Source organism: Arachis hypogaea, chromosome 16 (genome assembly GCF_003086295.3).
Source record: "Arachis hypogaea cultivar Tifrunner chromosome 16, arahy.Tifrunner.gnm2.J5K5, whole genome shotgun sequence".
Lineage (NCBI taxonomy): Eukaryota > Viridiplantae > Streptophyta > Magnoliopsida > Fabales > Fabaceae > Arachis > Arachis hypogaea.
Window position 1 is genome coordinate 110,693,653 of NC_092051.1, and position 10,740 is coordinate 110,704,392.

The following is a 10,740-nucleotide window of genomic DNA, read 5'->3' on the forward strand; positions in this document are numbered from 1 at the left end:
CGTTGGACCAAGCTCATATTGGCCACGTTAAGAGCCGCGTTAACTCAGTTAACATGGACTCTAACGTGGGGAAGCAAAAGAATGGCCAACGTTAGTGACACTCACCTTTGTCACTAACGTTGGACTAAGCCACTTTGAGCCACGTTAGTTGCCACGTTAACTTAGTTAACATGGAAGCTAATGTGGAGGGAGCAAGAATCGCCAACGTTAGTGACACTCACCTTTGTCACTAACGTTGGAATGAGCCACTATGAGCAACGTTAACTCCCACGTTAACTTAGTTAACGTGGAAGCTAACGTGGATTGAAGAATGATGAGCCAACGTTAGTGACGCTCACCTTTGTCACTAACGTTGGAATGAGCCACTATGAGCAACGTTAACTCCCACGTTAACTTAGTTAACGTGGAAGCTAACGTGGATTGAAGAATGATGAGCCAACGTTAGTGACACTCACCTTTGTCACTAACGTTGCAGATGGCTATCACCACCACGTTAGAAGACACGTTAACCTAGTTAACGTGAACTCTAACGTGGGAAGTAGGGGCATTTTGAAACGTTAGTGACAAAGATAAGTGTCACTAATGTTTTCGAAGATTTGGCAAGCCTACGTTAAAGGTCACGTTAGCCACACTAACGTGAACTCTAACGTAGGGAAGGGAGGACTCTCAACGTTATTGGAAAAGGTAAGTCCCAATAACGTGTGCGAAGGACCAAAAGGCAACATTAGTGGTCACGTTGGTGCCACTAACGTTGAAGTTAACGTGGATCATCCTTGGGTTAGGAACGTTAGTGAAGAAGGTGACTGCCACTAACGTCCTCGAACCCACACTTTCACTTAACGTTAACGCCACTAACGTCCTAAGCTAAAAGTCCCTGCCTACTTCATACTTTCTCTCTGCAAGTAAAGCTAAGCCCACTGAAGAGGATAACTGCTTCAAACTCAAGATCCAAAGGCCCATATCCAAGATTTGAAGAACCAACTAGAAGATCAGAAGAGTAGTATATATAGGGGTTGGAAATTTGAGAACTACTCTCTGTATAATTTTACTTTCTCTGCACTTCTAGTTTACTTTTCATAATGTATTTTTCATCTTTGTTTTCCATTTCCAGAGCTATGAACAACTAAACCCCTTTCATTGGGTTAGGGAGCTCTGTTGTAATTTGATGGATCAATATTAGTTTTCATTATTCTTCTTCTATATTTTCTCTTGATTTTACTAGAAAGCTTTCAATCTTCATTCAATTGGGTAGTTATCTTGGAAAAGAAGCTATTCATACTTGGATCTCTTCGGAACTTTGGAAGAGGAATGAAGAGATCATGCTAGAAATGCTTTCTCATGTTGGACCAAATTGGGGTTTGGATGGATATAGTGACATATAATCCTACCAATACTTTGATTTGGAAAATACATGTGGTATAATCAGTGACCATACTTCATCTCTTCTCATGAGCAATTGACCAAGGAATTGGCTATTGATCAAGATTTGAGAGATTGAATTACCAAGAAATTGGAATTCGATCACTTAAGATTGCCAAGGAGATCAATGAATGCATTGATTGAGGAAGAGATGAAAATGAACTTGATCCGGAGAATGCAACATCTCCTAAGCCCAATGAATTCCCCACTTTTGATCTTACCCATTCTCTTTAAATTCTGCAATCTACTTTTATGAGCATCTTCCCCATTCCCATTTAAGATTTTGCAATTTACTTTCCGCCATTTACATTCAGCTTTTTATTTCCAGCATTTACATTTTCTGCTATTTACTTTCCCACCATTAAATTTTCTGCAATTCTCAAATCAATTTCTGCTTAGCTCAACTAGAACATTCCTCTAATTAAAATTGCTTGACCAATCAATCCTTGTGGGATTCAACCTCACTCTATTGTGAGTTTTTACTTGACGACAATTCGGTATACTTGCTGAAGGAAAATTGTTGAGAGACAAGTTTTCGTGCATCAAGTTTATGGCGCCGTTGCCGGGGATTGATTTTGTATCAACAATGATTAAATTGGAGGATAACTAGATTGAGCATTTTTCTTTTGTTTGATTTAAAATTCTGTTTGAGTAATTTACTTTTAGTTTTAGTTATTTTCTCCCTTTTCCCCTATTTTTTTAGTTGTTTACAATTCAGTCCACTAACCCACTAACTGTTTGATATATTGCATCACTCACACTAACAGCAATTCTAACAGAAATACTTTCCGCATCTATTTCCTTGCTTGTGCCTTGTTGGTTGTATGATAGGGAGAAGAAGCGGGGCTTCAACTTCCTTTGATTCTGAACCTGAGAGGACCTTCTTGAGATTAAGGAGGAAAGCAAGAGGAAAATGAGTAGTTGGTGCGGAGGAAGAAGAGGAGTATTTTGAACCAAACATGGATGAAAATATGGAGAACCATCATGAAGAAGAGGCTCACAACCATGGCAGAGAAGGTCTAGCAAATCACGCTGGATAGGAGAGAAGAGTTTTAGGCTCTTATATCAACCCAAACCCAGGAAACTGTGGGAGTAGCATTCAAAAGCCAACCATACATGCCAACAACTTTGAACTAAAGCCACAACTCATCACCCTTGTTCAGAACAACTGTTCATTCGGAGGAGGTTTCCAAGAAGACCCCAACCAACATTTAACCACCTTCCTGAGGATATGTGATACTGTGAAGTCTAACAGTGTTCATCCTGACACCTATAGACTACTCTTATTTCCCTTCTCACTCAAGGACAAAGCATCTAAATGGCCGGAGTCCTTCCCGAAGGAGAGCTTAACAACCTGGGAAGATGTGGTGAACAAATTCTTGGCAAGATTCTATCCTCCTCAACAGATCAATAGGTTAAGAGCTGAGGTACAAACCTTCAGGCAGCATGATGGTGAGACTCTCTACGAAGTATGGGAGAGGTTTAAGGACCTGACAAGAAGGTGTCCACCAGATATGTTCAATGAATGGGTGCAGCTACACATTTTCTATGAAGACCTTTTTTATGAATCAAAGAAGGCAGTAGACCACTCATCAAGGGGGATCTCTGAACAAGAAGAAGACCATTGAGGAGGCCATAGATGTCATTGAGACTGTAGCAGAGAATGACTACTTCTATGCTTCTGAAAGAGGCAACACTAGAGGAGTGATGGAGCTAAATAATGTGGATGCACTGCTGGCCCAAAACAAGCTTATTACCAAGTAGTTGGCTGACCTCACCAAGAAGATGGAGAGGAACCAAGTAGCAGCAATCACCACCGTATCAACAACCCAAGAGGGGGTGATTTCAGAGGCAGAAGGTGAGCATGAACAAGCAAACTACATTAGAAACTCACCCAGGCAAGCACATGATCCATACTCCAAGACCTACAACCCTGGTTGGAGGAATCACCCAAACTTTGGGTGGGGAAATCAACAAGATCAAGGCCAAGATCAGAGACGTCACAACCCCAACAACCATGCAGCTCACCAACATTCCACACAGAGATCATATCAACACCACCCTAACAACTCCTCTCCACATCCATACCAAAACCAAAATAACCCTTCTCATCCATACAATCCCAACCCACCATCATCTGATGACAGACTCTCAAAGATTGAGACTCTACTTGAAGGCATATGCAAGGAGATTCAAGATAACAAGGTGTTCAAGGAGGAGGTGCAAGCCAATATCAAGAATCAGGGAGACACCATCAAGAGGTTGGAATTTTGATGCCAAGGCATCATAGGCTAGTTTCACTAGCATTTTTCTATTAGTTTTAGTTGTTTTATGCATTTTCTTGAGCTTAAAGTAACCAAAAATGGTTAAATGAAGAACAAAGCAATGAACCATCCAAACAACATGATTTTGATGCATATTCCATGAGTTTTAGTTATAATACTTAAATGCTATGAATGGAAGATTTCTCATGAAATTTTGCAAGACTTTGATGCAATTGTTTGGATGATTTCAGGGAAGAAGAGGCTAAGCAAGGAAGCAACAAAATCAATGAAGGAAGCTTGAATATCACATGTGGAGTTTAAGTTCCAGTTTAAGCCTAAACTGGAGCTTAAACGTCAAAATCATGAAGGATAAGAAATGCTGGAATTGAAGTTTAACCTCCAGTTTGACCTTAAACTGGAGGTTAAACGCCAGAATGAAAAGCCTCACTAAAGAAGCATTCCACGTTTAACCTCCAGTTTGACCTTAAACTGGAGGTTAAACGCCAGAATGATAATGCCACTCAGGGAGGAGTTCCACGTTTAACCTCCAGTTTGACCTCAAACTGGAGGTTAAACGCCAGAACCAGGAAGAGTACCAGGGAGCCATTCCACGTTTAAGCTCTAGTTTGACCTCAAACTGGAGCTTAAACGTGTTCGACAGCTTTTCTCCTCCAGGGTTGCTCTCTCCATTTCCACGTTTAACCTCCAGTTTGACCTCAAACTGGAGGATAAACGTGTTCGACACCTCCAGGGCTACCATTCTAAGCTTCCACGTTTAACCTCCAGTTTGACCTCAAACTGGAGGTTAAACGTGTTCGACCTCCAGTATGCCTCCACCCTTTTCCACGTTTAACCTCCAGTTTGACCTCAAACTGGAGGTTAAACGTGTTCGACCTCCAGGGCTGCCCTTCCTATTTCCACGTTTAAGCTTCAGTTTAACCTTAAACTGAAGCTTAAACGTGTTCGACTACATGACTCTCCAGGGCTACCTTCTTCCATTTCCACGTTTAAGCTTCAGTTTAACCTTAAACTGAAGCTTAAACGTGCTTCTACAAAAGGCCTCACTGGAAGTGTCTGGCGTTTAAGCTGCAGTTTAAGCTTAAACTACAACTTAAACGCCACTCTTGGAAAAGGTTTCTGGGCCAAAAATATTGTGATTTAAGTTAGTCTTTGAGCACAAATATTAACTTAAACTTACTTTGGTATGAAACCCAATTGAATATCATGGTTTATGGGATTGGGCCTGAAGGATTGATGAGTTTGAAATTTCAATTTATTGAGTCATGTGTCATTATTTGATTATCACTAAGTTGGCTCAATAAATGTTACAGGATTTGGATCAACAACCTCATCAAGATTATGGATCATAAACCCAAGGCAAAAGGAAAGCAAGGAGAGGCCTCAAAGCCCAAGAAGCACAACTGAAGCTCAATATAGAAAGTGTATAAATAGGATAGAAGTTAAGTTAGAGGGGACTCTTTACTTTCACTTGTAGCTAGTTTTCCTTTTCTTTGTAATTGAATTCAGAGCTATGATTCACTAAACCCCTTTCATTGGGTTAGGGAGCTCTATTGTAATTCAATGAATCAATAATAGTTTATCTTCTTCTTCAATCTTTTCTCTTGAATTTTGTTAGAAAGCTTCTCGATCTAATTCCATTGAGTAGTTGTCTTGGGAAAGAAACTACCCATACTTGGAATCCTTCGGAGCCTTGGGAAAGGAATGGAGGATTCATGCTAGAGAAGCTTTCTCACAGTGAATTGGATTGGGGTTTGGATGGATATTGTGACATGTAATCCTACCAAATTGTGGTTCATGAAATTGTGTGATATAATCAGTGATCAAGCATCATCTCTTCTTATGAACATTTAAACCAAGGGATTGGGAATTTGTTTGTTTTTAGAGAGAATTGGTGAGCCAAGGGATTGGGATCCAATCATATAAGATTGCCAAGCAAAATTCAATGAACGCATTGGTTGAGGAAGAGATAAACATGTTTTGATTCGGAGATCTCAATATCTCCTATAACCCAATGAATTCCCCATTTCTGATTTCCACTTTCTCTTTACATTCTGCTACTCAATTCATGCAATCACCCCCATTCCCTTTTAATTTCAGCAATTTAGTTTCTGCTCTTTAATTCATGCAATTTAAGATTCCGCCATTTCAATTTCTTGTCATTTACTTTTCCCGCCAATTTTACATTCCGCAATACTCATCTCAATCTTAATTCCGCTCAACTAGAACACACTTCTAATCCGAATTGCTCATTCAACCAATCCTTGTGGGATTCGACCTCACTCTATTGTGAGTTTTTACTTGACGATAACCGGTGCACTTGCCGGAAGGAATTTTGCCGATCGTGCAATTTCCTAAATCGTAGCATAACTAGTTTATGTGCATCAAGTTTATGGCGCCGTTGCCGGGGATTGGTTTTCGATTGACAATTCTCAAATTGGAAGCTAACTAGATTGAGCAATTTTCTCTTGCTTTGTTAATTCTGTTCAAGATACTTGTTGAATTTTAATTTCTGCACTCGTTTACATGCTTTCCTTCTTTATGCCTTTAAATTCATGCAACTAACTCACTGACTCACTAACTGTTTGAATTAATTCCTCAATTGAGCTAACCATACTCTTCCATTAACCAAGAGTATTTCACTTATTTGTGTTTGAGCTGTGTTCTTGTATGACAGGTAGGAGAGGAGAGACATCAACTCCTCCATATACCGAACCAGAGAGGACCCTTCATAGACTTAGAAGGGAAGCAAGAGGGAAGAGAGTAGTGGGAGAAGAGGAATCTGAAGGAGAATCTGAGGACAATTTTGAGGAAGCTTTAGATCTCAACATGGATAGAGAAGTTCACAACCATGAGAGAGCTGATGGAAACGATGCCATTCCTGAGAGGAGGGTTCTTAGTTCATACATAAACCCAACCTCTGGGAATTGTGGTAGTAGCATCCAGAAACCACCCATTCAGGCCAACAATTTTGAGCTCAAGCCACAGCTAATATCACTAGTGGAGAATCATTGTTCCTTTGGAGGAAGTGCTAATGAAGACCCAAACCAACATCTCACAAAATTCCTGAGAATTTGTGACACTGTGAAGTCCAATGGAGTCCAGGAAGATGCCTATAAACTGCTTTTGTTCCCATTTTCACTTAGGGACAAAGCAGCTAAGTGGCTGGAATCATTCCCAAGGGGGAGTCTAACAACATGGGATGAGGTGGAAAGCAAGTTTCTGGCACGTTTCTACCCTCCACAAAAGGTCAATAGGCTTCGATCGGAGGTTCAGACTTTTAGACAACAAGATGGTGAAACTCTCTACGAGGCATGGGAGAGATTCAAGGACTTGACAAGGAAATGCCCACCAAACATGTTCCATGATTGGGTGCAATTGCACATCTTTTATGATGGGCTCTCTTATGAATCAAGGAAGGCTGTAGACCATTCATCAGGAGGTTCATTGAACAGGAAAAAGACTGTGGAAGAAGCCATTGAAGTGATCGAGACAGTGGCTGAGAATGAGTACTACTATGCATCAGAGAGGCACAACACTAAGGGAGTCATGGAGCTGAACCATGTTGATACAATTCTAGCCCAAAACAAGGTGTTTGCCAAGCAACTAGCAGAGCTTACCAGGCAATTAGAAACAAAGCAAGTGGCTGCAATACACACACAAGATCAAGAGGAAGTAAGCATTGAAGGAGGTGATTGGGAAGAGGCCAATTATGTGGGAAACCAACAAAGGCAATCATATGATCCACATTCCAACACTTACAACCCAGGCTGGAGAAACCACCCAAACTTTGGGTGGGGAAACCAACAAACCCAACCACAAAACCACAAACCTTACAACCACAACCAACATAACAATTCCACATACCAAAACTCCAACCAAAGATCATACCAAGCCACACAAAACACCTACTCCCAACCACCATATCATGGCCAAAATAATCAACCTACCCAACCTAATCCAAACCAACAATTTCAAGATCAATTAAACCGGATAGAAGGAATGATGGCAACCATGAGTCAAGACATAATTGAATTGAAAGCTTTTAAGGAAGAAGTAAATTCTAACTTGCAAAACCAAGGAGCTGCCATCCAGAAGCTAGAAAATCAAATTTTGTATTTGACTAAGCAAGCCCCTGGGACAAGCGGTTCTCATGCTGCCAAGGCTATTGCAAGGGAAGAATGTAAGGCCATAACCCTCAGAAGTGGAAAGAATCTAAAGGAGATCTCAAGGGAAACCACAGAGGATGAAGCAAAGGAAAATGTGAAAGACAAAGAACAAGGACAATCTTTTACACCGTCTGCAACAAAAGAAAAAGAAAAAGAGGTCCTGAAGCCTTACACACCTAAAGCACCTTATCCTCAACGTTTGATGAAAAGTGAAAAGGATGGCCAATTCTCCAGGTTCTTGGAGATTTTCAAGAAGCTTCAAATCAACATTCCCTTTGCTGAGGCAATAGAGCAAATGCCACTCTATGCAAAATTCTTAAAAGAATTAATGACCAAGAAGAGAAGCTGGAGAAATGAGGAAACTGTGTTGTTAACTGAAGAATGCAGTGCCATCATTCAGCACAAATTGCCTCAGAAATTGAAGGACCCAGGCAGTTTCCAAATCCCCTGCATCATAGGAGAAGTCATGGTGGAGAAGGCCTTGTGTGACTTAGGGGCCAGCATCAATTTGATGTCGCTAACAATGATGAGAAGAATGAAGATTGAGGAAGCCAAACCAACAAGAATGGCCCTCCAATTGGCAGATCGAACTTTTAAATTCCCTCATGGGATAGTTGAGGATTTGTTGGTGAAAGTGGGAGAATTTATATTTCCTGCTGATTTTGTGGTGTTAGATATGGAGGAAGAAGCCAAAGCTTCAATAATTCTGGGAAGACCCTTCCTAGCTACTGCTGGAGCCATCATAGATGTACAAAAGGGTGAACTCACTCTTAGACTACATGATGAGAAATTGGTGTTTAATGTATTCAAGGCAATGAGCTATCCATCAGAATCACTAAGGGAATGCATGAGGGTTGATGTAGTGGACATTGCAGTACAAGAAACTTTTGAGGAAACAATAAAGGAATTGGCAGAGGAGGAGTTCACCAAGGATATTGAAGTTAGTGATATCAAGGGTGCTGACACAACCATGCTAAGCATGCCAGAGAGAGTGAAAGAAGAAAAGGAAGCACCAAAACCTGAGCTCAAAGCCTTGCCCCCTAATCTCAAGTATGCATACTTGGGTAGTGATGAGAGTCACCCTGTTATCATTAGCTCTGCCCTGAGCCAAGAACAGGAAGAAGAATTGATCAAGGTGCTGCAAACTCATCAAGATGCCATTGGATGGACCCTAGCTGATTTGAAGGGGATAAGTTCATCCATATGCATGCATAAAATCTTGTTAGAAGAGGATGCTAGACCCTCCATTCAAGCTCAGAGAAGATTGAATCCCGTCATGAAAGAAGTGGTACAAAAGGAAGTCAGGAAGTTATGGCAGGCAGGGGTAATCTACCCCATTTCTAATAGCCCATGGGTTAGTCCCATCCATGTAGTTCCTAAGAAAGGTGGCATAACTGTGGTGCCAAATAAGAAGAACGAACTCATACCCACAAGAACCGTCACTGGGTGGAGGATGTGCATAGACTACAGGAAGCTAAATGAAGCCACCAGAAAGGATCATTTCCCACTCCCATTCATGGATCAGATGCTTGAAAGGCTTGCCGGACATGCTTACTATTGCTTCTTGGATGGATATTCAGGATACAACCAAATAGTAGTTGATCCTAGTGATCAAGAGAAAACATCATTTGTTTGTCCATATGGAGTTTTTGCTTATAGACGCATGCCCTTTGGATTGTGCAATGCACCTGCCACTTTCCAAAGATGCATGCTGTCCATCTTTTCAGACATGATTGAAAAATTTATTGAGGTCTTCATGGACGATTTTTCTGTGTTTGGGGATTCTTTTCCCAGCTGCCTACACCACCTTGCCTTGGTGCTTAAGAGGTGCCAAGAGACTAACCTAGTATTAAACTGGGAAAAGTGTCATTTCATGGTCACAGAAGGAATAGTCCTTGGCCACAAAATCTCTAATAGAGGCATGGAGGTGGACAGAGCTAAGGTGGAAATCATTGAAAAACTACCTCCACCAAGTAATGTCAAGGCAGTTAGGAGTTTTTTGGGACACGCTGGTTTTTACAGAAGGTTTATTAGAGACTTTTCTAAAATAGCCAAACCTTTGAGTAACTTGCTTGTCTCTGATACACCCTTTGTATTTGATAAAAATTGCATGCTAGCCTATGAACTTTTGAAGCAAAAACTTTCCTCTGCACCTATCATTGCCCCACCTGATTGGAACTTACCTTTTGAACTGATGTGTGATGCATCAGACCTTGCTATTGGGGCAGTGTTAGGACAAAGGAAAGACAATTTGGTACATGTGATTTATTATGCCAGTAAAGTCTTGAATGCTAACCAAAGGAATTACACAACCACTGAAAAAGAACTCTTGGCAATAGTCTTTGCATTTGACAAATTTAGATCTTATCTCATTGGATCTAAAGTCATTGTCTTCACTGATCATTCAGCTTTAAAATATTTACTTGCTAAACAAGAATCTAAACCAAGACTTATTAGATGGGTTCTTTTGTTGCAGGAATTTGACATTGAAATCAAAGACAAGAAGGGTGTAGAGAACAAGGTGGCAGACCATTTATCAAGGATACCATGTGAAGAAGGAAGTACACAAAGCACACATATAAATGAGTGCTTTCCTGATGAACAACTCATGGTAATTCACAAAGCACCCTGGTTTGCAGACATAGCAAACTTTAAGGCCACTGGGAGTGTACCTTTGGAATTTAACAAACATCAAAGGAAGAAATTGGTAAATGATGCCAAATACTTCATCTGGGACGAACCATACTTGTTCAAAAAATGTTCCGATGGCATACTCAGAAGATGCATATCCGAGGAAGAAGGAAGGGAAGTTTTATGGGACTGCCATGGCTCCACTTATGGAGGGCACTTTGCAGGAGAAAGAACAGCAG

General features: G+C 40.8%; 1 non-coding gene across 1 annotated transcript; it reads right to left on the reverse strand.

The window, feature by feature from the left end:
• Positions 1-6,956: 6,956 nt before the first annotated feature.
• Positions 6,957-7,060, reverse strand: LOC112760336 (small nucleolar RNA R71). Its single transcript, XR_003180782.1, has one exon. It is a non-coding gene; the product is annotated as a small nucleolar RNA R71 (small nucleolar RNA).
• Between the last annotated feature and the right edge of the window lie 3,680 nt (positions 7,061-10,740).